Genomic DNA, 27,443 nt, shown 5'->3' with positions numbered 1-27,443 from the left:
TTTGGAAATCAGTAATCAGCCATCTCCACCTTTAGTCATCACTGATAGGTACGTTCATGGCTATGGATCATTTTAGAGACCTGAGAACAGCTGATAGCCGTCACTTTCTCGTAATTCTAAACGCTAATTGGTGCTATTGTCTTAAAACACTGTGCTATTTCGATTTATTATACGAGTGACCTTGCATGAATGCACCTAAGATCGAATAACACGGGATTCGGTGGCAGGGTGGAGGAAAGTTTCTCTGATCAAGGACTATAATTGTTCCATGTATAATGGACTTTCTGTTGACAACCTAATGCTACAGAACCAGAAACGTTGCTGCAACTCTACACATTTCTTGTAATTGCTAACATTTCAAAATGGAGAATGTTGTTCAAAAATATTTTATTTGCACTGATATGAAGTATCAGAAAAGTCTGTAATATGTCCATGAAGTTAAATGATATGAAGTTATTAGAAAATAAATCAAGGTCAATATGTCCGATAAAAGCCCAGTCAAGTTGTGTCATGCACAAGTTACTCTCAGAGCCTTCTAGCAGTGCTTTAAATGTGAAGGCAAATGAAAATCCACTCCAGATGAATCAGTCAGAAAAGAATCAATTTATAAATAAATAAAAATAAATTTCAATTTTATGCACTAATATTTGTTAATATGTGTATTATTTTGGAAGGAACCATCTGTAAATAAAAAGAATATCAGATGTACTGTTTAACTGAAGGGTGCATATTTTTCCCCCACAGGCACAAAAATACCTAGTGACAGTATCTCCTAGATACCTGGATCTCCTAGCCCAATGACCTTCACTGGCTTCGACGGTGGTCGAGTGGACAAAGCTCTCACTTTCCAATCCTAATAGGTTTTAGGCTTGGACATCGCTGTGGTATGGATGCTTATCAAATTCTTTTTCCAATGGCGGTCACCATTGGGAAAAGCACTCATGAGAGCTGAGTGCACTTGTGTGTAGTGCCAAACAATAGATGAATTAGAATGTAGCAGATGTAGTCATCTCGTGTTCTGAATTCAAAGTGATATTTATTACCTGTAGTCATGTGAGTTTAAGATGAATTGATGTGAGGTTAAAACCTAATTTTTTTTTCTATGGAAAAAAATTTATGTAACTGTGCTGAAGATCGATGGATTCTGGAACTAACTGAAAAAAAAAAAAAAAAGGACTCGAATAAAAAGTTTTTTCACTCAGCGTCCAGAATTGAATTCATTTTTTTCCCTACAGAACTAGCGTCGTGTAAGTTACAGGACGCTATGCACCCACACCGCTCTCTCTCTCTCTCTCTCTTTCTCTCTCTCTCTCTCTCTCTCTCACACACACACATTCAAACGTAGAATTCACTGATTATCTAGCCTTGATCTACCTATTGTGCTAATATACTATACGTTATAAATGTTTAGTGGTGAGGAAGTGGCTTAAAACTACATTTTAATTTAGAAGAAAATTGTGCTGTTGAAAGCATATTCAACTAACAATTATTTAAACAGAGAAACTGTTTAAATAATTGTTTCTTTTTTCTTTTTCTTTTTCTTTTTCTCTTTCTTTCTTTCTTTCTTTCTTTTTTTTTTTTTTGTCTGTAAACAAATGTTCTAAAATGGACAATTATTCAGAATCTGTCGCCTACTTCTTTTTAAATCACTTTCACCCATGAATGGTTGTCGCTTTAAGTTATCATTTCCTTGAGAGTTACTCAAAATAATATTTTTATATATACTTTTATATATACTTTATATAATATTTTATATCCAAACTTCATATGCAGAAGACTTCAAAATAAATGGCAATTTTTGAAATATCAAGTACTTTTATCCCTATTCTTTTCTTTTTTCTTCTTTTAGGTTTCATAAAATATATTTCATGCTTCATAACTCATTTTTAAACAAAGGTGGTGATTATAGAATACTGCAATGGCTTATACCTAATTAATAAGCTTTATTAACATGTCAGTAACTAAATGTACCATAATTTTATTTACTTATCAACCTATCATCCCTATAAATGAATGATGTGGATTCTTCCAATGTAGTCGAAACACCATTGGATGACAGAAGGTTAGTATTCGCTTCTGAAAAGAATAACTGTGATCGTAGAGTGAATGCTTATCGTTATTTGTGTGATGCTTTAGTTACGTTAAGGCACGTGTTTAAGTATTTATTTTTATGTTCAATTATAAAGCATGGTCAAGATACAAACATATTTATAGCTAATTTGAAAATGATTGCCTTTAAGCCTCGGTAAGTGGGCGATGATTCAACCTCCATTTCGCTCACTCTCTCTCTCATGTTTGTTTGTTTGCAATGCAGGAAAGTTGTGTTTCTGTTCACGACAACGTGCCTAAGTATATATAATTTCTTTGAAAGATAAGCGGCGTGTTTCAGTCATTGCGTTACTCCAAATAAGTTCGTTATATTAATAATTTGTGGAGTAAGTCGAAATTATTCACTGAGAGAGTAAATGAATGAATAATATATGTAATTATTTATCCCTGAGAAACTGTATGTTCGCGTAACGTGTTTTCATGTGCAGTATATTGTTTTTGAAATGCACTTGAAAATTGTTATATATCATTACCTGAGCAGAACCGAAAAAAACAGTTTTTCTATTTACATATATCTGAACTTACACGAGATTATTTGCATTATAAAATTTTTTCATCAATGAAATGTTACAAAAATCGAGACTTCCGAAAGGTTTTTCAAAACCAGAATTTTTGCATAATTTTAGAAGTCTCCAGCTGAAACATTAATTCCACCAATGCACTTTTTTGATGGTAAATAATCAGGACATATTTTACATTTGGATCATTAGTAATATTCACTTATTATCTGCGTGTTATTTTTGAGATGCAAATCAAACTGAAATTAGTTTAAAATACTACTTCCTAATTGCCCCTTCTCTAGATGTTAGAAATAGTATATATTTACTACCTGGGAACTGCGAATACTCAGTTACACATACTTCTCATTGACATTTTTTTTTTTTTTTTTTTGAGTTGGACTGTTATCTGCCAGGATTCTAATATTGTCATCTCTTATATTTAGTTCCTTATATTATATTATATTATATATTTATATTCAGCATGATGGGAAGATCCAGTCAATTCCATTTGCTTTACAGGATCAAAATGGAGAAAAACATACTAATAGAAAAGGATAGAAGAAATTTTGCAGAATTTTTATAATGATCTCTATGCATTCAAGTGCCAAGTTTCAGACCCTATCATTCCAAAACCAAGCAATATACCAGATGTACTTCCAGAAGAAATAGAACATGCCCTTAAGAAAATTAGTAAAGGTAAAGCCTCAGGACTTGATCATGTTAAGGCTTAAGAAATCCAACATGGTGAACCAATTATTTTCAAAGTGTTGGCTGCCAGATTCACGTGGTACTTCAAAAAAAAAAAAAAAAGGAATGGAAGACCTCAAAAACCATACTTCTATTCAAAAAAGGGAACAAGGAAGACCTTGTCCAATCTGCTACTCTCTCACATATATAAAATCATGAATAGAGTGATACTGAACAGAATCCAAAAAACTCTCGAAGACAACTCCAGTAGAGAGCAGGCAGGAATGCAGAAGAGGCTTCTCCACAATAGATCATATCCAGGTCATTTTACAACTAACAGAAAAATGCAGAGAATACCGAATCTCTCTATGTTTCCTCTTTATTGATTTTAAAGAAGCATTTGATACTATAGAACACAATGCAGTCATCAGTGCCTTACTGGAAATAAATGTGGATCCTACTTGCATCCACATGATAAAAGAAATTAACAAAAATCAGACCAGGCAAATAACCCTATTTGATCAACCTATAAATATAGATATATAAAGAGAGGGGTCTGTCAAGGCAATGTAATCTCCCCAAATCTATTTACCAGCACTTTAGAATACATTCTGAAAAAAATAGACCTAAACGAGGAATAAGCATAGATGGTGAAAAACAAATCCTTATGTTTGCCGATGATCTAGTACTGATATCCCACAACTCGAAAAACCTAGAAGAAATGGATGAAAAAATATACACAAACAGCAGTAAGATAGGCTTAGAAATGAATCTAGAAAAAACAAAATGGATCATAAACATCTACACAAGTGATAGTCACCTATGTATTGATGGTATCCCTATAGAACGGGTTGACTCCTACAATTACTTAGCACAAACAATAAAAATGAATAATGATTTATCTGAAGAACTAGCAAAAAGAAAGAAAGCTGCATGGCTATCATTCAACAGACTAAAAGAAACACTTACTTATCCAAATCTTGACATCTCTGCAAAGGCAAAACTATTTAATAGTGACATTCTTCCATCACTCACATATGGATCAGAAACATGGAACATGGCAAAAAATGAAGAAACTCTTAGAATAACTCGGCATGCAATAGAACGCTTGATTTGTAACATCAGCGAAATGGAACATGTTGGAAACACGAAACTAAGAAAGAGATCAGGCTTAAAAGATGTGGTAACTGCAGTATATGAAAGCAAGATGAGATGGGCAGGTCACATAGCCAGACTCAGTGATAACAGATGAACATATAGAATACTCAACTGGAAACCAAGAATAAAGAGAAAAGCAGGAATTTTTAGGTCCTCTATTCAAACTGCATCAACCCACCTATATCTTGGTCTTCCTTTGGGTCTTTTTCCTGCCACCCAAGCATCAAACTCCTGCTTTGCTAAACTTTCCTCTCCCATTCTGTTATGATATCATCTACTTCCTCATTCCTGAATACTAACAGTTTCAGGTTCTTTCCTAATATCTTTATTTTTATTATGATTCTGCTATTGATGCTGTGTGGTAACTCCTGTATTTTCTCAGTACCCTGATATCTGTGGTCTCCAATCTTTGGTCATCTGTTTTACTTCTAATTCAACTGTTAGATCCATAAGTTAAAAATTCGCTCAAATGCTATCTTTGTGTATGGTTTAGTCTTCTGACTAATTTCTCTCTTATTCCATATAAATTTATTCACTTGACTCCTCATTATACTAGCTTTGCTGATTCTGTTATTTCCATATGTAATGTGCCATCTTGATTAAAATTGTGCATTTGTAGCTGGGATGCTTTTCATCTATAGGTCCTTTATTCAGAATATGGTTGAAGTTGCTTGTTTTCTTACCAGTTTTCAAAGCTGATTTTCATACTACATTCAATACATCAGTTATTTAGTTTAGTTAAGGAATCCTTGGAACTCGTACTGGTTTCATTTAGGAGTATAACATCATCTGCCTAGAGCAGAGATTAGTATCTCCAACTTTTCAGGTTCAAAGCCATTCTTTCCTTTATAATGTGATCCATATAGATGATAAATGAGCATCATTATTTTGCATCTGATTTTACATCACACCATCTTCCTGTATCTCCTTCAATTCTAACAGCTGACTTGCAACTTAAATATAGACTGTGTGTAGTTAGGTACAGTGTTCCTGTGTTCATACCATATAATTGCAGTGTTTTTGAACAGCTTTTCTTTTGTTTCATTGTCATATGAATTTTTCATCAACTCATCTAGGTCATCTATCTCAATTCTCAAATCAGAGACTAATTTGAAAATTGAGATGCAGATGAACTAGAGTTACTCACCATATTGAAAAATATGAACATGAATATATCAGTGAGGTTGGATGAAATATCATCATGTGTACTATGTGAACGTTCAAGAGAATTGGCACTGCCTCTGACAAAATTGATTAATCGAAGTCTCAACTCTGAAAAGGTTCCAAGGAAATGGAAAGAAGGTAAGATAGTTCCATTACATAAAGGTGGCTCAAGATGGAAGTAGCCAATGAAGGCATGTAGCATCTCAAGAATGGTGGTAAATGATAAATGTATTGGAAAAGTTGGTTGTGGTAGAATTCAAGAATGAGGAAATAGGAATAATATACTTTATGGCGGATAACATGGCTTTGTGAAAGTTTAGTCCTGCCTTAGTAATTTGCTCACATTTTATAATAGTGACAGTGAGATAGGGGTGCAAAGTCCAACTCTACCTCCCCGTGGTGCACCCAGGGGTGTTGGGAATCCTAACCACTATCGGACCTGGACCCAACATCACTAACAGAGCTCTGGCAAACGCTTCAGAACTCTGGTCAGGAGAAGTGTATATGCAACCACAGCAAAGATGCCACTACAACAACAGAAACGGCCCTGAGTCCTGCGCGGCCCACACTCGCCTTTCTACAGCGGTGGTAAGGCACCGAGTGCGGCCAGGGGTACTAAGAATCTCGAAAATGAAAACAGGCCATCTCTTAAATCTATAAAAATGGCAATTGGTACCCTCAATACTTGAACTTTAGCAAGAGACTACAGAATAGATTTATTAATCAAAGAACTAACTAATATCAACTTGGATATCCTACTAGTGAATAAAACAAAAAGATTGAAAGAACTGACAGCGAGATGGTACAATGGCCCACAGATACTCCTCGGAGCATCCTCAAACAATGGCAAACAAGGTGGAGTGGGTTTCATTGTTAAATCTAAGCTCACCAAGTCGATCCTTTCTTGTAACATCATATCTGAAAGGATAGGTGTACTCGTAATTGGAATAGAGAACAATATAACAATAAAATTAATATCCTGCTATGCTCCAACATCTGTAGCTGATAATCAAGAATAGGAAATTTTTACATGAATCTTGAACAGGCATTAAATTATAAGTCAACATACACATTCGTTGGTTGTGACTTTAATGTCAAAATAGGATGTGGAAAAGAAGATGAAAAGTTTATAGGACCACATGGCCTAGGAGAAAGAAATAGAAGAGGAGAGGGATTAGCTGAATTTGCTGCAGCTGAACAACTCTTTATCATGAACACTTTTTTCAACAAATGCTTAGGAAGAAGATGGACTTGGCAATCACCGAATGGAGAGACAAAAAATGAAATTGACTACATTTTAACAGACTGTAAAAAACTGGTACAAAATGTTGGTATAATAGGCGAAACATACTTCAACATAGATTCTGACCACAGACTCCTCAGAGCCATTATAAGAATAGACCACAAAAAAGAACAACATATCAGGACAACATCAAACCATAAAAGACAACCCAAACAAATAGACTACCACAAGTTCAGGAAGTACATAGAAGAGACCGAATGGAACTATTAAAAACTGTTACCTAAATGACTTCGTTGACTTTATTAATAAATTCAATGAGTGCAAGAAAAAATCAGAAATTCCTCTGAAACAAAAAAAAAAAAAAAAAAAAAAAAAAAGAACGACACCTCAAACTCTAGAACTACTGAAAAAGAGAAAAGCTGAAGAAATTTGAAGAAAATTTTCTAGAATACAAAATTACCTGTAAGTTACTAAGGAAAAGAATTCCAGAAGACCACAAAGCTTTCAGGATACAAAAATTAAGAGAAGCAGTGCAGGCAAAAACCAGCCTGAAAAAAATAAATAAAGACTTAAAGTTTAAACAGTCAAACACATACTATTAGAAAAAGGATAGAAGAAATTGTGCAGAATTTTTATAACGATCTCTATGCAACTAAGTGCTGAGTTTCAGAACCTATCATTCCAAAACCAAGCAATATACCAGATGTACTTCCAGAAGAAATAGAACATGCCCTTAAGAAAATGAGTCAAGGAAAAGCCTCAGGACTTGATCATGTTAAGGCTGAAGAAATCCAACAAGGTGGACCAATTATTTTCAAAGCCTTGGCTGCCAGATTCACGTGGTACTTCAAAGAATGAAAGATTCCAGAGGAATGGAAAACCTCAAAAACCATACTTCTATTCAAAAAAGGGAACAAGGAATACATAAAAAACTATCGTCTAATCTGTCTACTCTCTCACATATATGATCATGAACGGAGTAATACCGAACAGAATCCAAAACACTCTAGAAGACAACTCCAGCAGAGAGCAGGCAGGATTCAGAAGAGGCTTCTCCACAATAGATCATATCCAGGTCATTTCACAACTAACAGAAAAATGCAGAGAATACCGAATCTATGTTTCCTCTTTATTGATTTTAAAAAAGCATTTGATACCATAGAACATAATGCAGTCATCAGTGCCTTACTGGAAATAAATGTGGATCCTACTTATATCCACATGATAAAAGAAATTAACAAAAATCAGACCACACAGATAACCCTATTTGATCAACCTATAAATATAGATATAAAGAGAGAGGTCTGCCAAGGCAATGTAATCTCCCCAAATCTATTTACCAGCACTTTAGAATACATTCTGAAAAAAATAGACCTAAATGAGGAATAAGCATAAATGGTGAAAAACCACAAATCCTTATGTTTGTCGATGATCTAGTACTGATATCCCACAACCCAAAAGACCTAGGTGAAAAAGAAATGGGTGAAAAAGTATATACAAACAGCAGTAAGATAGGCTTAGAAATGAATCTAGAAAAAACAAAATGGATCAAAAACATCTACACAAGTGACAATCACTTATGTATTGATAACATCCCTATAGAACAAGTTGACTCATACAAGTACTTACGACAAACAATAAAAATGAATAACGACTTATCTGAAGAACTAGCAAAAAGAAAGAAAGCTTTGTGGCTTCATTCAACAGACTAAAAGAAACACTTACTGATCCATATCTTGACATCTCTCCGAAGGCAAAACTATTTAATAGTGATATTCTGCCATCACTCACATATGGATCAGAAACATGGAACAAGGAACAAGACAAGAAAAGAAGAAGAGACTCTCAGAATAACAGCGTGCAATAGAACGCAGGATTTGTAACATCAGCAAAATGGAACATGTTAGAAACACGGAACTAAGAAAGAAATCAGGCATAAAAGATGTGGTAACTGCAGTATATGAAAGCAAGATGAGATGGGCAGGTTACATAGCCAGACTCAGGGGTTAACAGATGGATATATAGAATACTCAACTGGCAACCAAGAATAAAGAGAAAATCAGGAAGACCACCTACAAGATGGGAAGATCCACTAGTGAAATCTATGGGTATAACAAGGAAGAGAGAGGCTCAAGATCGAGATCGTTGGAGGCATCTTTGTGACTTCCACTCATGCAGAAATTCTGAGTGAAACACAGGTCCATCAAGGTAATCAAGACAGTGGGATAAAGGAAATGATTATACCATGGTATTTGCAGGTGGTCTTGGGAAAGGCATTTGGTAGAATATAGAATACCTCGTGTAACAAATGGGAATGGTATGAGGCTGGTGGCAAGGATGGTGGGGGTTTGATTGACATTCATTATGGGGTAGTATATGGTCTAGTCTAGGAGAATTTGAGTAACTAGTGGAGTATCTCAAGGTTCTGTGCTGGGACTGTTTATGTTTAGTTTGTATATTAATGATATACGGAATGATTTAAAGAGAGAGGTATTCAGTTGCTTTCTGATGATGTTAAGCTGTGGAGGATAATAGTTGATGAGGGTATTGTAGATATTTTACAATATGACTAGCAATGTGTGGTGAAGATAATCATTATCAATTTAATGTTGCAGAATGTAAGGTTGTGCACTGTCAATGTAATACACAGCATTTGTTTTGCAGTAAATTAATGAAGCCAGGGATCTGGATGTTATGTTGGATAGAGTTGAAGTTCAGAGGGCATATCACAAACGTTGGCAAAACAGCTCCTAGGATCACTCAGATGTTGAAGAAAACACTGACAAGTAAAGATAGGAATATTATTTTATCTCTTTATAAGGATATGATCTCGCTACCTCTTCATTGGTGTGCTCAGATTTTATCACATGGAGTTCTTGGATCAGGAGGTGGGAGAGAGGATCCAGAGATGAGTGACCAAGCTGGTGACAGGATTGTGCACTTCCCTATGAGGATAGACTCAAGGTGTGTGGATTGCAGTCATCTCATTGACAGGAAGAAAAAATGAGATGTCATAGACTTATTAAAGGGGTTCTGTAAAATTGACATCAAAGAGTTTTTTTCAATACATTATGAGTAGAGAGAGAGAAAGATAGTACAAAGGGGTCATTCCTGGAAGTTGTGTTAGGGGTGTAGTTAATAAAAGGTGTGTGGGTTATATTTTTTTGCTTGGAAAGTAGTGAATGATTGGAATGGATTGCCAAAGATAGTTGTGAAATGCAAGTTCTGATAGGTGTGTGAATATTGGTTACTGTTGGTCTCCTGCGATGAGTTTCTGGCTCCATGGAGATATCTGTAGTCATAATAAAATGAAAATCTGATAATAGCATGCTGTTTGGCAGGAACCTAGCTTATTCTTAGTTATTCTTTCACAGATTTTCTTAGTCTCTTTACAAGTATGCTTGCAGCTTTACCAGAACACTTAGTAATGAAATTTCTTTCTAATTTCACATTCATTATTTCCCTTTTATAAGATGGGTATTATGAGAACTCTACTCCAGTTATCTTGAATTTGCCCTTCTGAATTATGCAGTGCAGCCACTGAAAATTCTATACCTCCATACTTGGTCAATTCTGGTTGAATATCTTCTACTCCAGCTGTCTTCCTGCATTTTAGGTTTCTTATGATTTTTTTCTACTTTAGGTATTGATAAGTACCCTTGATTGGATTTTTCTTGAATATTTTCTACTACTCTTTTGTCACTTCCAGTTTCATTTAAGTCTTTCAAAATAATTACTCCAAATGTCTATGACATCTTTTCTTCAGTTTTCCTGTCAAGAGAAAACTGTGTATGAACTGTGTATGAACAGGATCAAGAGAAAAGTATTCTGCCAATATGCTTTTGAAGAGCTGGAGGTAGTTGTCTGAAAAGCTGTTCCATAGAACTGGGGTAGAAGCAATGAAATATGAATGAATGAGAGTAACAGGTGAGTCAGCCATTCATCTTTAAAAGAATGTTGAGTAGTGTAACTGTAGATTTAGCAGAAGGAGGCAGGAATATTAGGTACCAGTTTGCTGAACACATCCATGGAAATATTTGTGTGAAAGAGAGAAACTGACAATCTATGAGACAGCAGCTGAAGAGAGAGGGGTGGGGGAGGGTTGTTGATTACCTGAAATGTCCACTTTTGAACAGCATTCAGAATTTTTAGAGAGGTTTTTGGTGCACCACTCTAAATGTGAGAGCACTATTCCAGGGTTGGGCAGAATTTGAATTTGTACAGAGTTAAAAGCTCGATGAAAAGTAACATCTTGAGCAAATAAGGTTGTCAAGTTTTTCGTAGCTGAGGATGTGCTATAGAAATTGATGATCTTGCCAGGAAAGACTAGGGATAATTGCCTATCCAAGAAGAGAGATATGGTCTTGATTATTAATCATGATCAAAGGTAAGGGAATCGAAACTAATTTCTTTTGTGAGAAAGAAAGACAAAATTGTGTTTTGAAGCATTAAAGATGACTAAGTTGAGATCACTCCATGGAAGGAAGGTATGAAGATTAGTGTTGAGGGCACTAGTAGTGTAGTAGATGATTGAAGCTTAAGCCCTTTGAGTAATGCACTGTTTGTCATATGAATAGAAGGAATGGAAAGTGCTGCAAATTATTGATTGTCAGTGAGACAAAGTTGTTTATTATGAATAAGACAGTGAAATAAGAGCAGTGAGGAACACCTGCATTAGTAAGAAAATCTAAAGAGAAAACAACCTCCACTATTATGATGAATAACATTATCCTGGAGAAGTAGGTTCTAATACTAGAGGGATAGGCAGGTTTAGAGGTGCAAGAGGAGAGCGTGTTCCAAATACTGAGTACTCTGGATGTCAGTAAAGCTGTGGGACTGGATGGTATTTCGCCACAGGTTTTGAGAGAATATGCTAAAGAACTGACAACTCCGTTGACCTGGCTTTTCAATGAAAGTCTGGCTATGTGTAAGGTACCCAAGGAATGGAAGGCAGGTAAGATTGTGCCATTGCATAAGGGTGGTAGCAGACTAGAAGTGTCTAATTATAGGCCAGTTTGTGTTTCATCATTAGTTAAGATCTTGGAGAAATTAGTGAAGGATTAATACAGTGTTGGGCATATGATGGTAATGTTATCTGTGAGAGTCAACATGGATTTGTTAAGGAGTGCTCCTGCTTTAGTAATATGATTGCCTTTTTACAATAAAGTGAAAAGAGTGGAAAGGCATCTACTGTCATTTCTTTGGATTTTACAGAGGCATTTGACAGGGTGCCATGTGATAGGCTGATATTTAAGTTGCAGCACATGGGTTTAGATGTCGGGTTAGTCAACTGGATTCAGGATTGGCTGTCTGATAGTATCAGAGAGTTGTGTATGGTGGGGCAATATCAAGGAGTTAGAAGGTTACAAGTGGGGTCCCACAGGGCTCAGTACTGGGACCATTTGTTTTATCTTTTATATCAATGACATTGTCAGTGGATTGCAGAGGGGGGATATTCAGTTGTTTCCAGATGATGTGAAGCTTGGAAGGGTTATCAGTAATAGTGCAGATGTGGCAGCCCTGCAAGAGGATTTGAATAAACTAGACAGTTGGGCAAATGAATGGTGTATCGGATTAATACAGCAAAATGTAAAGTCTTTAAGTTTGGGATACATCGATGGGAGGCAGCATACTCAATTGGAGGAGCTATACTGGAAGAAGTAGGGGAGACGAGATCTGGAGGTGATGATTGATAGAAACCTGAAATTCAGGGATCATGTTGCAAAGGTGGTGAAGGTAACTCAGAAGACTGCTGCAATACTGAGAAGGATGCTGACCTGCAGAGATGAGTTATCATTCCATTGTATAAGACCTTGATCACACCACAACTGTTGTTCTCAAATTAGGTCCCCAGGATTTGAAGGGGATAAATTAACTGTGGAAAGGGTACAGAGGCAGATAACAAAGATGGTTTCAGGACTACTACAATGTTGTTATGAGGATCAGCTGATAGAATGTGGACTGCACAGTTTGGTAGATAGGAGGAGAGGTGATATGATTGAGACTTTATAACTGTTGAGAGGTAGTTACAGGGTTGACACCGGGGAGTTCTTTCGCTTGATGGAACAGAGGGAAGGAGTGATGACAAGGGGGCTATCCCTGGAAGTTATGAAAGGAAGCTGTGAGCAAGAGGGCAAGGATTGGTTTCTTTGCATGGAGGGTGGTTTTAACTGTGGAATGCATTGCCTGATAGAGTGGTGAGAGCAAGAACGGTCAGTGAGTTCAAGGAGTGGTATGATAGACTTTGTTTCCTAGGACGGACCGCTCGCAATGAGTCTTGACTCCATGAAAGCCTGAATAATAATAATATGAAAAAAAATGGCAGTCTAGTTATAAAAGATCAGAGACAGATCTTTACTTTAGACAGCATTGAGTTGAGATTAGTGGGTCAATAGTTGGAGAACAGTTTGTTGCAATGCTATCATTTATGTTATATTTATGTTTACTTATATAGCAGTTAATTGGTTTTATATTCAGGGATTGTAAAATGGTCCTACTTGGTATGTCCGAGTATTTTTCATCTTTGTTGTTTCAGTCCATTTTTCATTCTTCTTTTTATTTAAGCCAGAAATGGCTTAAATATATTCTTTATTATGCCATTTACTTCAACAAAATTTGATATTTTAATGTCTATATCTTTTTCATTTTCATGTCATAAGTCACATGAATGTATTTACTTGTTCTAATATTTTATGAGGGAGGCGGGGTCTGGAAAGTTCTGATAAACAAACACCTAGAACAAAAGTTAATCATTTTTATGTCTTCTTATATATCCAAAAAGAAAAGATATTTTCTGAAAAAAAATTTCTTGTATGAAAAAAAAAAATTATGAAACATTATTTATATGAAACACCCACTCCCCCATTTGGTTGGGGGGGACTTTAAAGGAGCCTTCCTCTGTAGTTCATTCAGTATTGACAAATGTCATTTGATTGGAAATCAAACTCCTGATACACACTCTTGTATGGTGTATTGGATACTGTAATGGAACTCATTAAGTTTGTATTATAGTTGCCTTCCTATTATTAATTTCTTCCAAATTAATCTGCTGTTTGTCATGTCTCCAATATGGACACATCTGAGATTTCTTTTCTTTTTTCTAAGAACACAATTGCATTAATCTGACTTGATCTTGGTCATCCTCAGGGTGTCTTTTTTCCTGTCATCCAAGCACCTGTTTTATTATTTTTGTAACTTTCATGATGTCAACAGACTCATCGTGGGAGGGCCCATTCAACCAGCAATATGTCTTTCATAATGAGCTTTGAAGTTATTTATGCTACCTGCATTCACAGTGCATTCAGGCAATGCATTCTACTCACCAAGAACTCTTTATGGGAAAAATCTACTCCTCACACCCTTCTTCCCCACATCTTTATAGAACTTCCAGGGATGGCCTCTTGTTCTTCCCATCTTAACATCCACTCTTTTTATAATTCCTTCTGCATTAATCTGATGAAATCTCTTTACTAAATTGATAGTCTCTATCTTATGTCCTCTTTTCCTCTTATTCAACCTCTGTAACCTATATTTCCCCCAAATGCTCTTCATAACCAACACTCCAGAGTCCTGATATTATTTTAGTCATTTGTCTTTGACCCTTCTCTAGTGTTTCCACATCACAATGAAAACCAGATGATCAAATCTGAGCAAAATAGTCCATATGTGGTCTGACCAATGCCTTTATTTAGAGGCACCATCACCTCCTTATCCTCGCACATCAATAAACTTTTTATCATAGCAGCAATACGATGTATAGTTGAAACTTTTTTCACTTATACTATAAATTGAAGATGCCAAGAAATTATATTGTGATTTAAGCCAAAAAGAATACACTTTTGTCAGCTAAATCCCAAATTGCCAGCCCATCCTCGTTCCCTCAGTATCCGGGTAGATAGCTAACAGGGTGCACCACGAGAAGGTGAGGATTGGACGTTAGGTCAGAAGTCCTGGTTGATCCTCCGTATTCCTTTAAAGGCTGTGTGGAGGTCTCCTCTCAGTTAATATATTATATTATATATTAATATATTATTATATATTATATTATTATTATCATATTAAAAACAAGGATATTAAGAAAGAACTTGACATTGTTAGCATCCAGGAATGTGTTATCAGAGCTAATCTCAGGTGGTATGGTCACTTAAACAGAATGGGAGAGGAAAGATTAGCAAAACAAGTGTTCTCTGCCAGGTTTGCAGGAAAAAAGACGCAGAGGAAGACCAAGGTTTAGGTGGATTGATACGGTACAAAGTGCCATAGAAGATAGAAATATAAGATCTGACAATGTTGGAGTCTTGACAGGTAACAGATTGATTTTGAAGAAAATTGTAGATAGGAAGTTAGTAATCATGTAAAATTTTCATGTAGTACTATCATATCTTGTACATTCCTTGACAGTACATGTCAGTAATTTGATGAAGAAAATATATTCTTGGTTTCACCTTTTATCCAAGTGTAAGCATAGAAAGTTTGTGCATGAAGTCTCTTCACAACTGAGTCTGGCTCCCACTGATGAGTCCTCAATAAAGGTTGAAACTGGCCTGGATAATGGCCCTTCTCATAATGCATAGCATTATACATGTCCATAAGGGTATGTGCCTTGTATTATGGGATACCAAGGCAATTGATGTGAAGTTATTAGCCTCTATATACAAGTAGTCCAGTTGTGAAGTGACTTCACCCATAAACCTTTTGCTTACACTTGGATAAAGGATGAAATGAAGAATATAATTTCTTGGCATCTTTGATTTAATATGTACAGTCTTTGCAACACTTGCAGCATGACCTTGGAACTTCAGTTCGCTGTGTACCATTACTCCAAGATTCTCAATCTCATCCCCTTTCCTGAAGTACAACTTCATCAATACAGTATATGTGGCCTTATATCTTTGTATCCCAAAGTGTGATACCTTGCATTTTTTAATATTAAAGCTGTAACGCCATACTCATGTCCAAGCTACCATGTGAATGGAGAAGTAAATGTTGACAATTAGCATCAGCACTACTCCTGATAATTCTACTTTGCATCATCAGCAAACATTTGAAGATCCTCATTCTATCCATATATGAAATATTATTACCAAATAAGTGTAAGTGTAAGTTAAACAGTAGGGTCCCAAGAACAGAACCCTGAGGCACACCACTGGTCACCTTCCTGTTCTGAGACACTGCTCCATCATACACAACTTGTTGGTATTGTTTAGAGAGCGTTTCTCTGATCTATCTAACCAATATACAATTCTGTATTTACATGGTAGGTTGGTTCCAGAAAAAATTGTGTAAAAAAGAATACAATGCATATGAAAAAAACAACAAGTTATTTTCAAACAAAACATATGAAAAACATTAAATAAAATTCTGTTTAATTTGAATGGAATATTTTTTATTTTAAATACTTATTTAAAGTATATACATATGTATCTTTCTTAAAGAAAATAGTGGATCACTAATAAAACAAATTTGAAAAGGCCCATATATACCTGCACACATATGGCTATTAGTTAAATTTTATTTGCCATCACTTTCTGACAGTAGCTGCATTCTTTTGTGTGAGACTGGAATTAAATCACTTCCATAACTTGAAACAATTCGGCTGTCCTGTTCATACTGCAATGGTGAAATGTTTTCTTCAGTAAAGGGAACTAAATTAGCACTAATTTCCAATAAATGTGAAGGTTGATTTTTTTTTTTTTTAATTATTACCACAAAGTCTGTAATTGTTGAGATCCTGTTTTGACTAGATCTTTGTATGATTCTTCATATCGCACCATACATTACTTCAGTTCACGTTTAGACTGTTCAGCTCATTCAGTATTTGGATCGTGTAAGAAAATGCCTTTGCAATTTACTAGCCATTTGACGCCCTTGTTTAATTAATCCTGCAGTGAGTGGAATCTCATCATCATCATAATCACTTTTTTCTTTTTAATCGAGATTCTCAAGGAGAGAGTCTATTATTTTGTCATCACTAACCCTGTCAACCATCAATTCTTTAATATCTGCAGATGAAAAATCATCAAATCCTTCTCTGCCAACTGCATGTGCTAATCTGATTGATATTGGGATGTTCAGTTGTATGCAAAGGCACAAGGTTTTTCTTTTTCACACATTCTGGCCAAGTTTTTATCAGTATGCGTTTAAAGTTGATGGTTTCAATTCTGATAATGCCAACTTAGCAAGTTTGTTGCAATCCAAAATAAAATTTTTCCACACATTAATAACTGTCAGTAAATTATCCTTATCAAGTTTATCCAAAATGTATTGGAATGTTCTTATGTAGTAAGTTTTGAAGGTAGCGATCACACTGTGGTTTAGTGGTTATATTAAGGATTTTTGTATTAGGTGGCAGAAAACAGAATTCCACATTTGGGTGTTCTAAAATAGGATGGCAGGTGCATTGTCAATAATCAATAAAACTTTAAAATCCAGATTTTTTTCCATCAAATAGTGTTTAACTTCTGGAACAAAACATTGATGGAACCATTCATTAAAATAGATGAGGGAAATTCATTCATTCATAGATGAGGGAAAGGCATATACTGCAATTTTCTTAGACGTAGCAAAGGCATTTGACAGGGTGCCACATGATAAGCTGATATTTAAGTTGCAGCACATGGGTCTGGATGTCAGATTGGTCAACTGGATTCAGGATTGGCTGTGTGATAGGTATCTGAGAGTTGTGTATGGTGGAGCAGTTTCCAGGAGGCAGAGGGTTACAAGTGGGGTCCCACACAGGGCTCAGTACTAGGACCTATATTGTTTAACCTTTATATCAATGACATAGTCAGTGGATTGCAGGGGGATATTCAGTTGTTTGCGGATGATGCGAAGCTGGGAAGGATTATTAGTAATAGTGTAGATGTGGTAGCCCTGCAAGAGGATTTAAATAAGCTAGATTGATGGGCAAATGAATGGGGGGTGTCAGTTTAATGCAGCAAAATGTAAGGTCTTGAGGTTTGGGAAACATCGATGGGATGCTGCATACTCTATGGGAGGAGTTATACTGGAGGAAGTAGGGGAGACAAGAGATCTGGCGTTGATGATTGATAGAAACCTGAAGTTTAGGGGACATATTGCAAAGGTGGTGAAGGTAACACAGAGCATTGCTGCAATTATGAGAAGGACACTGACCTGCAGAGATAAGAGGGTTATCATTCCGTTGTATAAGTCTCTGATCAGACCACACTTGGATTATTGTTCTCAGATTTGGTCCCCAGGATTTGAAGGGGATAAATTAACTGTGGAAAAGATACAAAGACTGATGACAAAGATGGTCTCAGGACTGTACAAGGATAGTTATGAGAATCGGCTGAGGGAATGTGGACTGCAGAGTTTTGCGGATAGAAGAAGGAGAAGTGATATGATTGAGACTTTTAAACTGTTGAGAGGTGGTTACAGGGTTGACACTGGGGAGTTCTTTCACTTGGTTGAACAGCAGGAAGGAGTGATGACAACTGGCCATCCCTGGAAGTTACGAAAGGAAACTGTGAGCAAGAGGGTGAGATGTGGTTTCTTTGCATGGAGGGTGGTTGAGCCGTGGAATGCATTGCCTGATAGAGTGGTGAGGGCGAGAACAGTCAATGAGTTTAAGGAGTGGTATGATAGACTTTGTGTTTCTTAGGGGGGAACCTACCCTCGATGAGTCTTGACAGACTTTATGTTCTTAGGAAGGACCTCCCACGATGAGTCTTTTGACTCCATGGAGGCCTGAATAATAATAATAATAATAATAATAAAAAATTTCTTTTGTAACCCAACCTTTTTAGTTTGCCTTCCAGTGCACTGGTAAATTGTTAAAATCCAAACCTTTCATTGCCTGTGGTCTTAGGGATCGATTAATGAGTAATGGTTTTAATATACAATCTCCTGAAGCATTACTGCAAAATAATAGAATCACATGATCCTTATCTATTTTAAAGCCATCAACACTTTTTTGTGATTTCGCTATATAAGTTCTACATGGCATTTTTTTTTCCAAAAAAAGACCGGTCTCATCTGCATTCCAAACTTCATCAGGAGCGTAGCCACTATTTTCAATGATTTTGGACAGTTTTGAAAGAATTCTTTAGCTGCCAGCTCATCTGCAGATGCAACTTCTTTTATTTTTACATTATGAAGTATGTATCTTTTGAGAAATTTTGTAAGCCAACCTGTGCTTGCAGAAATATTACAATTAATGTTTGATGTTGTTGGCTCCTTTTCCTGAATCTGTTTGTACAACTGTAATGCTTTCTGTTTGATGACATTTCTGTCTAAAGGTATTCCTTTTGTGAGCAATCTTTTATCCACATCACTAGGGCCTTTTCCCTCTTCACTTTTATAATATCTCTCGTATATGATGACAACTTGGCACCTAATTTTGTTCCATAAAGAACAGATTTTCTAATGACTTCTTCATTTTTCTTGTCCTCATAGTAGCGTTGTTCAATCCAGAATATTTTCCTAAGGATGCTGAACCTTCTCTAGTGCTAAATGATCTAAAATTTGGATCTTACTTTCTAAAGCAGTATCTTTTCTTTTTCTTCTTCTGTCTAATTAAATTCTGTTCTTATCTGACATCATGATTAATGGGATAATGTTACGAAAATACCTGAAAATAATAATTAATTTTATATTATGCATACAAAACTTCAAAATTTAATACATACCTATATACATACATAGCTCATGGCAAAAACATGATGTTAAAAAAGAGAATCATGATGTCATTATATATTAACAGAATTGAAGAATTAAAAATATTTTAAGTTAAAACTTTGAAGGAAAACACAGATCTAATCCAAGAAGTTGGAAAATTAAAATAAGAGTTAAAAGTAAAAGTCTTAATATGTTATAATAAGGAAAAGAAACATATATATCATTATAAATTCAGATCTAAGTTCGTAATCCAGGTCACAGCTTCAGGAGCCACTTGTAAAAAGTCATTCCAGTCATTCTGAAAAGCACAGAAGGTGCATTCTGTTACAATATGTTGCATAGTCTGTCATGGAGCACCACAGTCACATTCTGGAGATGTTTGTCTGTTCCATTTATAGAGAGTATCTCCACATAGGCCATGATTTGTCCGAATTCTATTTATTACCGTCCATGTTTTGCAAGGTAGATCTGATCCTGTGATGATTTGATCATCTTTAAAGATGTTATGCAAATGTTCTTTCGTATTTTCTTTCCATATTTCTTCCCACTTTGATAAAGGATTAAAATTATTTAGCACTAGTTTTTCTGCTGCTTGTAGTGATGGATGGCGAGATTTCAATCTATTGACGTTAAGAGTTGGGAGATCCTGATGAATAGGTAGGTTCAGATTACCAGCAATTTTTTGGAATTCACGGACTAAAGAATTCAATCTACGTAGTTCTGTAGGAATAATGCCTGCTAAAAGAGGTAACCAATATGTTGGGGTTGATCTAATAGAGCCTGTAATTAATCTTAAGGTATTGTTTAATTGAGAATTGATAATCCTTGTGTGAGGGCTATTTAGCCACACAGGAGCACAATATTCAGCACTTGAGAATACCAAAGCAAGGGCTGTTGTTCGAAGAGTAGAGGCTCTAGAACCCCAGGTAATGCCACAGAGTCTCTGTAGGATATTATTACTTGTCCTTAGTTTATATCCAAGTTTGAAAGATGTTGTGTTGCCTGAAAGTGAGAGAACGGTCAAGTGTGACTCCCAAGTACTTAGGGAATGTATTATATGCAAGCATAGTGTTGTTCAATTCAATTTTTAGTTTTGCATTTGCCAAGTTATTATTTAGCGAAAACAAGATATTACCGTTTTGCTCCTATTTAAACAGCGTCTCCATCTTTTAAAATATTCATCCAGAATAGTTAAATCAGCTTTTAGAATTTCTTCTGTACGACTTATGCATTTATGCTGTGTAGTTATTGCTATATCGTCGGCATAACAAAATTTCCTTGATGTAGTGACAGGAAGATCAGATATATACAGATTGAATAATGACAAAGATAAAACAAATCCCTGTGGCAGTCCATTATTTAACTTCCTTTCGCTGCTAGTTTTATTATCTATAGTCACTATAAATCTTCTATCTCTTAGCATATTGTTAATAATATGGACTATTGTTTTACATGGGATAATTTTATATAGAAGGCCTTGTCTCCAAACGGTGTCGAAGGCTGTTGACAAATCAATAAATGCTGCTGAGGTTTTTAAACCTTTTTGAAAACCAGCTTCTATGTGAGTTACCAAAGAGAACCTGGTCACAACACCCACGATTTGGTCTGAAGCCAGCTTGTTCTATTGGGACATTTTTAAAAATTGTGGAGCTTATTCTATTATAAATCAGCTAAAAAAAAAAAAATCAGCTAACACCTTTTTTATTCCCGTATACGGGAGTAGGCGAGGCCATTTAGCCCTATCTAACTTTTGGAGACTGAATGGGCAGTTCAATCTCCACTGGTACCCAATCAGAGACAGATGGCCCAAGGCTATCACTAATTAAGCGGTACGCAGTGAAGAGAGACGGCTCAAATGTGCCGCCATCTCGTGGTCCCTAACCCCTAACACCAATATATTTAATGTCTGAAATAATGTGGGTTCTACGGTCGATTTTCTTGAGTTTACAGGACGAAAAACCCGAGTTTCCGGGAGGAAAAACCTGCTTGCCCGTGCCAGAGTGGTGGGGGGGGGGGGGGGTGGGGGGGGGGGGGGGTGGGGGGGGGGGGGGGTGGGGGGGGGGGGGGGTGGGGGGGGGGGGGGGTGGGGGGGGGGGGGGGTGGGGGGGGGGGGGGGTGGGGGGGGGGGGGGGTGGGGGGGGGGGGGGGTGGGGGGGGGGGGGGGTGGGGGGGGGGGGGGGTGGGGGGGGGGGGGGGTGGGGGGGGGGGGGGGTGGGGGGGGGGGGGGGTGGGGGGGGGGGGGGGTGGGGGGGGGGGGGGGTGGGGGGGGGGGGGGGTGGGGGGGGGGGGGGGTGGGGGGGGGGGGGGGTGGGGGGGGGGGGGGGTGGGGGGGGGGGGGGGTGGGGGGGGGGGGGGGTGGGGGGGGGGGGGGGTGGGGGGGGGGGGGGGTGGGGGGGGGGGGGGGTGGGGGGGGGGGGGGGTGGGGGGGGGGGGGGGTGGGGGGGGGGGGGGGTGGGGGGGGGGGGGGGTGGGGGGGGGGGGGGGTGGGGGGGGGGGGGGGTGTTGGCAGAAGTGAAGCCTTTTTTGGATCTTTATTACAGTATGTAAGACAGTTTTAAAAAGAATTAAAGTTGAGCAGCTTTTAAAAGTAAATTGTAGACTTGACTATACAAACATTACTGAATTAAAAATGAAACAAACTGACAAAAAGAACCAAACCTTGGAGTCTCAATGGCAAATTCTGAAGAAAACACTGATTGATTTGACTAGGGAGGTATGTGGTGAAGTTGTCTGCATGGATACAAAAATAAGAACAACATGGTTGACACAAGAAGATAAAGAAGCAGTTCTGGAAAAGAAGAAAGCATACCAAAAATTCCTGGTAAATAAGTCAGCATATGCAAACTTCTGTGAGGAAAGGATATATTTGGAAGTACAAAGTTGGTGATTATGACAAGCTTAAGAAACAGCTTGGAGCTATAGTATGAAATGAGGATTGAGCAGAGAGAAAATAAATGCTTCTCGGGAACTGACAAAGAAATACATAGCAGCATCAATGTTTGAATTCATTACGAAGCTCAAAAGGCTGGATAAAATATGTGTAAAATGGATGAATGAGGGGATTAAGCATGAAATCTGGAAGAAGGCACTTTATAGGTAGCAGATGAATAATGAAGAAGATGAATAATGGTAATAATTAATAATCATCATCATCATCATCAAATTCCTGCCATGTACCCTCAAGGGGTGTACAGGATATGATAGTACTACATGAAAAAAATTACATCATTACTAACTTCCTATCTACAATTTTCCTTTAAATCAGTCTGTTACTTGTCAAGACTCCAACATTATCAGATCTTATATTTCTATCATCTAAGGCACTTTGTACCGTATAAATCAACCTATATCTTCGTCTTCCTCTGGGTCGTTTTGCTGCCAACCTGGCAGAGAACACTTGTTTTGCTAATCTTTCTTCGCCCATTCTGTTTAAGTGACCATACCACCTGAGATTAGCTCTGCTAACGCATTTCTGGATGTTGACAATGTCAAGTTCTCTCATAATATCCTCGTTTTTAATATGATATTGCCATTGATGTCATCTGTTCATGCCTATAATCTTTCTCAGGACTCTCATATCTGTGGTCTCTAGTCTTTGGTCAAGTGTTTTACTTCTGACCCAGCTCTCAGATCCATAAGTTAAAACTGGTTTGAACACTGTCTTGTATACAGCTAATTTAGTGTTCCGACTAATTTCTCTCTTATTCCATATGAATTTATTCAATTGACTTCCTACCATACCAGCTTTGCTGATTCTGTTGTCTATTTCTATATTTAATTTACCATCTTCAGTAAAAATTGTGCCTAAGTAGCTGAAATGTTTCACTTGTTCCACAGGTTCTCCATTCACAACACAGTTGACATTTTCAATGATTCTGCCTATTTTCATTGCCTTTGTGTTTTTATTGCTGACCTTCATACCATATCTATTACAACATCTATTCAATTTAGTCAGAGAATCTTGCAGACTTGTAGCGGATTTATTTAGAAGTATAACATCATCCGCATAAAGCAAAGAGCTGACATTAACATCTCCAATTTTGATATCATGTTTAATACCACTTTCCTTCATAATGTGATCCATATAGATAATGAATAACAGAGGGGATAATGTACATCCTCATCTCGCACCAGATTTAACATTAAACCATCTTCGTGTACTTCCTTCAATTCTAACTGCTGACTTACAACTCAAATAAAGACTAAATATTGCTTGATATAATGCCCCATTGACACCATATAACTGTAGCATATTGAATAGCTTCTCTCTTGGCACCTTGTCATATGCCTTTTCCAAATCGACAAAACTTAAATACAGATCTATGTTATATTCCCATGCTTTCTCGACTATTTGTAGTAAAGTGAAGATCTGATCCTGACAGCCTCTATTTGGCCTGAATCCAGCTTGTTCTTCACCAAGCTTTTCTTCCACAATTCTTCTCAACCGTTTCTCAAGTATACTTGCATAGATCTTGCCAGGAACACTCAGTAGGGAAATACCTCTGTAATTCTCACATTCAGTTTTATTTCCCTTTTTATATATGGGTACTATGAGAGCTCTACTCCAATCATTGGGAATTCATCCCTCTGTCCAGGCTTTCTGAACTATATAGTGCAGCCACTGTAAGACTCTTATACCACCATACTTCAGCATTTCTGGTCAAATAGCATCTACTCCTGCTGCCTTTCCACATTTCAAGCCTTTGATGGCTTTTTCTACTTCAAGTATGGATATGTATTCCTGACTGCATGCTTGGTCAGTATTTTTTACCACTGTGCTGTCATCACTGCTTATTTCATTTAGCAGTTTTTCAAAGTAATTACTCCATACTTCAGGGATATCCTTTTCTGCTGTTTTCATGTCACCTTTATCATTTCTAACTCCTTTTACAACACTCTTTCCTCCATTCCTAAGCTTCTTCAACAACCTCCAGAATATTTTGCCACCTTCTTGATATTCATTTTATATATTCTTGCCAAAGTCCTCCCATGACTTTTGTTTAGCTAGTTTTACACGGTGTTTAGCATTCTTGCATTTGTCTCTGTATTCTCTAAGAGCACAAGCTGACTTATTTGACAAGAACTTCTGATATGCTGTCTTCTTTTCATTCACTGCCTCTTTAACTTCCTGGGTCCACCAGGGAGTTCTGATTTTTTTATCCTTGCAGACAACCTCACCACATGCCTCTCTGGCAGAATCAATCAATGTTTTCTTCAGAGTTTGCCACTGAATCTCCAAGGTTTGATTCCTGTTCTCAAACTCTTTCATTTTTTCTTCAATAATCTTTGTGTATTTTAGTCTACAGTTCACATCTGAGAGCTGCTCAACTTTTATTTGTTTTAAAACTTTCTTACATGTTATTCTTTTCAATATGAAATTCAATTTTATCCTGCTCAAGACTAAATAGTGATCACTTCCAATTTCAAATCCTCTGTACACTCTGGTATCCTGCACCATGGAGAAAACATCACTCTCAACAATAACATAGTCAATGAGACTTTTCTTATTCCTTGCTTCTTCTCTCCATGTGAATTTGTGCACATTTTTATGTTGGAACATGGTTTTAGTAATAACCAGTCCATGTCCTGAGCAGAAATCCCACAGGTATTTGCCATTAATATTGGCTTTGCTCTTTTCTCCAAATTTTCCCAAAATATTTTTGTATGTCTCACAATCATTTCCTACTCTACTATTTAGATCCCTAACAAGGACCAACTTTTCCTTTTTCATTGTGTCAGTTGCTTTTTCTAAAGCCTCAAAAAATTCCTCCAATTCTGCCTTAATAGAACCTTCTGCACGACCATAAGCAGAAATAAGTCTCATTGTCCAGTTCCCCATTCCCATATTTGCCCACATTACTCTACTTGAGACTGATTGCCATTCAAGAAGATTAGCCTCGTATTTTGTGTTGACTACTATGGCCACCCCTTCTTTTCCTTGATTGTCATTGCCTGAATATAACATTTTGTATTTATTGCTCAGAAAGATCTCACCAGTTTTTGTCTTTTTTGTTTCAGTCATCCCTATTATGTCGATCTGGTACTTATCTAATTCCTCAGCTAGCTCCATTTCTTTGCCATTCAGGCTTCTTATGTTGATAGTACCGATCTTTAACTCTGATGATGTTGAGTTGGGGTTTGTTTTGAGATTAATGCTATGAGAGATTCCAAATTCTCTGGCAATATCAGTAATTCTGCAGCCTTCTTCAAGCTTTACAAAGAATCTTCCTCTCGTGAAATTGTCTAGATGAAGTCTTTGGAACATTACAATACGTTCAAGTTTGCAACTTTGTTCTTTCACAAAAATAGTTTCCTTCAACAATTTGCTTAGTCCAGCCCTTTATCCTGTTCAATGCTATAATGTTGATCGCTTTGTGTGCGATTTCAAAAATTGAATGTGCACTTGCTTTCTACCCAAAATTGTTTTCATTATACTAATTGTCACAAGCTGATTTGTCTGAATTTGTGGTTGTAATATTCAGAAATAGTGTTCATCCTTAGATTTTGGATACCAGTTTTTACAGAATAGTATAGTCTGCATAATAGGTCCCTTCTTTCACACACACACATACACACTCACTCCAGTTACTTACTTGTAAGTTTCTGGATTATGCTTATATATATGCAGGTGCTTCATGGGCATTGCTGCACCTAAACTGCCATTCCTCAGCTTTCTTCTGATCATATAAAAACATGATCAGCCATTGGTTTGCATCCATACATATACTCCAGACGTATTAAATAAGTTTGTCATCTTTCTTAGTTCCACTTACCTCTCTTCTTCAGAACAGCCAACCCCATGCTATTTTTCCCAATGAATACAACCCCTAAGTTTTCAAGAACAAGTAAATGATTTTTTCTTCCTCTGCTTCATCACTCATGTATGCTCAGCACTGTTGTGTTCTATGTTTTGTGACCTGTCTGTACAGTTCAGAGAGAGAGAGAGAGAGAGATTGCCCATTAACTCTGAAGTGTGAACCTTGAGTAGCAGACCTAGGAAATGCTTATGAAAACAGTAGTGAAAAGTTGTATATAAAATGCCATCTGGCAAGCATGATTTATTAATGTGGTGATGTTACCATTTAGGTTGAATAATTATTTAAGAATAGAAACATAAAGAAACTCTGAATGATGACTTATGCAAAAAATTATTTATAGATATAAATAGTTATTTATATAAATAATTTCATTTTTTAAATGTATATACATCTAGCAAAGAGCTAATAAACATAAATAGGATTGGTAGTCCAACTGTAAATAAAGATTAAAAGAAACGCACGTGTGCGCACACGCATTGATCGTGAACACAGTAACACCCTTAGATCTCTGCAAGAAATGCATCTTCCCCTGGCTCTACACTTCAGAATACCCACATATCACAAACACACAAAAATATTAATAAATGAAATATTCAAAATCAGTTTTATGGAAAAATAAATTTTAAATAGTAATATACAACATTTCATTGATTATAGACACGTTTATTTTATTACTCATCTAAACATCACCATCCTAACAACAGAACACGCAATGCAGTAATAATCAAATTGCCATCTTTGACATTTTGCTGACTTTCAGTCCTATAGTCGTTATAGATATACATATTTTTCAATTTTTGTTGTCATCATGGTATGGTGATGTCAAGGTAGATGTGATGGAATTTATTTTTAGTTTGTTACCTTGATTTATTATTTAGACTTGTGGTATGTGAGCCTAGATTTGTATTCTTTCCCCAGACCCTGCAAATGTTAGGGGATGGCCTGAATAAACACTTGTCAATTAATTATGTTATGCTAACTTAACTTATGAGGCCCTATAAAAATATGAAAAAGCTATACCAACAGTCACACTTTTGCCATAATTCTTATAACCTATTAGTGTCCTAGTTAGTCATCCTCCTTTTACTTTACTAATCAGTTTTTCTGTTTCAGAGCATTGGACTT

The 27,443-nt window shown here is 36.8% G+C and overlaps 1 protein-coding gene across 1 annotated transcript in view; it reads left to right on the top strand.

Annotated features, from left to right (window-relative positions):
• Nucleotides 1-2,108: 2,108 nt before the first annotated feature.
• LOC150096469 (uncharacterized) overlaps nucleotides 2,109-27,443 on the top strand; it is a 66,626-nt gene continuing 41,291 nt past the window's right edge. Inside the window, exon 1 of the mRNA XM_090408132.1 lies at nucleotides 2,109-2,245. The gene's annotated coding sequence lies outside the window, so the exon portion shown is untranslated. The remainder of the gene's footprint in view (nucleotides 2,246-27,443) is intronic.

The sequence above is a fragment of the Typopeltis vanoorti genome, chromosome 18, assembly GCF_054136105.1.
Source record: "Typopeltis vanoorti isolate ZY-2024b chromosome 18, IOZ_Tvanoo_1.0, whole genome shotgun sequence".
Lineage (NCBI taxonomy): Eukaryota > Metazoa > Arthropoda > Arachnida > Uropygi > Thelyphonidae > Typopeltis > Typopeltis vanoorti.
The sequence above is the reverse complement of the archived record's forward strand: the minus strand, read 5'-3'. Positions and strand labels throughout refer to the sequence as shown.